Here is a 2,749-nt window from a genome sequence, read left to right as displayed (position 1 = left end):
TGACTGGTGCACTGAAAGAGCATGCATCTCCCCTACACACTTAGCCAAAGCAATCAGTAGGGCTGTCTTCAAGGACAGCAATTTTTAACTCAACCTGTTTCAGGGGTTCAAACGGGAGACAGGAGAGTGCAGTTAACACTGTGGTAAGATCCCACAATGGAGCCAGTGGCTTAGATGTAGGTAATTTATGACGTGCGCCCTTCATGAAACGACGTAACAGGGGATGCTGACCTACCGTCTGCCCCTCAAAACCGATATGGCAGGCTGAAATGGCTGCCAAATACACCTTGATGGTGGAGAAGGCTTTACCCTTGTCAATCAGGGCCTGAAGAAATGATAGAATCACAGCCACAGAGCACTGAAAAGGGATGGCCTGTGATTCTAAGCACCAGTTTTCAAACACATGCCACTCATGCTCATACAGCGTCCTATTAGATGATGCTCTAGCACACTGAATAGTGTCAATAACACTACGAGGGAGCCCGGCTGTGTTCAGGTTAAACCACTCACGGGCCAAGTCCACAAAGCTAGCCTCTCTGGGTGGGGGTGGAATATTTCCCCCCGTGCCTGAGACAGCAGATCTCTGCGTAATGGCAATGGCCATGGTGGGCTGCACAGCAGCTGAAAGATCTCCGCTAGCCAGTGCTTTCCTGGCCAGCGTGGGGCTATCAGGATCACAGAATGACCTCTCTCCCTCGCTCTGGCCAGAGTTGGGGAAATGAGGGCCACTGGGGGAAAAGCATAAAGGAGGGTCCTCGGCCACTTGTGAGCCAGTGCATCCACCCCCAGTGGTGCTCTCTGATCATGTAGGGAGAAAAACAGGGGGCACTGAGCATTCTCCGCTGATGCATAAACGTCACCTGACCGAACCGCAGCCAGATCTGCTTCACCACCTCGGGGTGAAGTTTCCAGTCTGCATAGAGTGAACTGCTCATGGATAAAAGATCTGCCCCAAAGTTCAAAATTCCTGGCACATGAGTTTCTCTCAGTGACAGCAGGTGGATGCTGCTCCAGACTATCAGTCTGTGTGCCAGTGTCCTTACATCAACAGACAAGGCCCCCTTGTCTGTTGATGTAGGCCACCACAGTGGAGTTGTCTGACCTCACTAAAACATGATGGCCTCAGCCACAGGAGAAAATGTTTTAGCGACAGATGAACTGCCAGCAATTCTAGACAGTTTATGTGGGTAGTGCGCATGTGAGGGCCCCACCTCCCATTCACTGCTCTCCCCTCGTGAGTGGCACCCCAGCCTACAAGGGAGGCATCTGTGGAGACCACCTTCCTGGCTAAAACTGTCCCCAGGGTAACACCTTGAGACAAGAAGCCTGGCTTCTTCCACTGGTGAAGAGCAAGTGAACAATCTGCAGAGACCCTCACACGACGGTGGCCGTTGTAGTGGGGTTCTAGTCCCTACGAGCCCACCCAATGCTGAAAACTTCTCATGTGCAGGCGTCCTAGTGGTATCGCCACTACAGCGGAAGCCATCAGGCCCAGCACTCTTTGGCACTGTTTGAGGGTAACTGCGAAACAGTGCAAGGGATGACTGTATGGTCACTATTCTCTCTGAGGTCAGAAACGCTCTCACCTGGAGGGAGTCTAGACTGAGCCCTATAAATAATATGCGTTGAGTTGGTCTCAATATGCTCTTTTCCACATTTATCTGAAAACCCAAATTCTCCAGATGGTGTACAAGAGCGTCTATGTGACAAGCCACCTCCTGACAGGTGGGGGCTGCCACCAGCCAGTCATCGATGCATGTGGCTACACAAATGCCCCTTTCCCTGAGTGGGGTCACTGCCGCCTCGGTGCATTTTACAAAGACCCTTGGGCTCAGTGACAGGCCGAATGGCAGAACCACAAATTTGTATGCTATCCCCTGGAAAGCAAATCTTCTGGTGTGGGGGATATATGGGGATGTGGAAATAGGCATCTCAGGTCGATTGATGTGAACCAGTTGCCTGGTATTACAAACCGTAGCAGCGAGGCGTGGGTCAGCATCCTGAACTTGTATTTTCTTAAGTGCTGATTTAGGGCACGGAGATCCAGAATGGCTCTCATCCCCTTCCCTCCCTTCTCTGGGACAAGGAAGTACCTTGAATAGAAACCGCTGTGGGTTTACTTGGGAGGGAAAACTCTTATAGCCCCTTTGTTTATCAAGGTGGCAATTTCCTCCAAGAGAAAACCGGCAGACTCGCCCTGGGCATGAGAGTAAATAATTCCTTTGAATTGCAGTGGAGTGACATTGAATTGAAGCCTGTAGCCCTTTTCTATTGTCCTCAACACCCATGCTGACTGAGTGCGTGTGGCCCAGCTCTCCATGTGAAGAGACAGCGGGCTCACGGGCCATCTTGTCAGAGACGGCATATTGATGCCCTCTTGTGGCTGGGGTGTGTAACATACGTCACCTCGGTGGCCTTTTACCTTGCTCACCTTCGTTGAAGGTGGTGGGACCATCTGACACAGCCGTGGGAGTGCGAATCTCCACGGGTTGCGTTATGGCAGACAGTACTGATCTGTTTTTCAGCATGTTTATCTTTATTATTTTTTCCCAAGTGTTTTACAACACCTGACAGTGCCTTTGGCAAACTGCCTGGATGCGCGTGTCTGGACTTTTTAAATACAGAATGCATGAGAGAAGTGTTTGTGAAACAACTTTGCAAACTTCGACGCTGTTTCTGCTTGGTGGGTCCAGTGAGAGGAACGCCGACCCGAGTACTGCACTCTGTGTGGAACATGTCCCATTGAACT

At 50.9% G+C, this 2,749-nt stretch overlaps 1 pseudogene; it reads right to left on the bottom strand.

Moving 5' to 3' along the window:
* Window positions 1-492: 492 nt before the first annotated feature.
* Window positions 493-2,365, bottom strand: LOC115786555 (uncharacterized; annotated as a pseudogene).
* Between the last annotated feature and the right edge of the window lie 384 nt (window positions 2,366-2,749).

Source organism: Archocentrus centrarchus, chromosome 10, assembly GCF_007364275.1.
Source record: "Archocentrus centrarchus isolate MPI-CPG fArcCen1 chromosome 10, fArcCen1, whole genome shotgun sequence".
NCBI lineage: Eukaryota > Metazoa > Chordata > Actinopteri > Cichliformes > Cichlidae > Archocentrus > Archocentrus centrarchus.
Note: the sequence above shows the minus strand (reverse complement) of the source record. Positions and strands in the feature narration are given on the sequence as shown.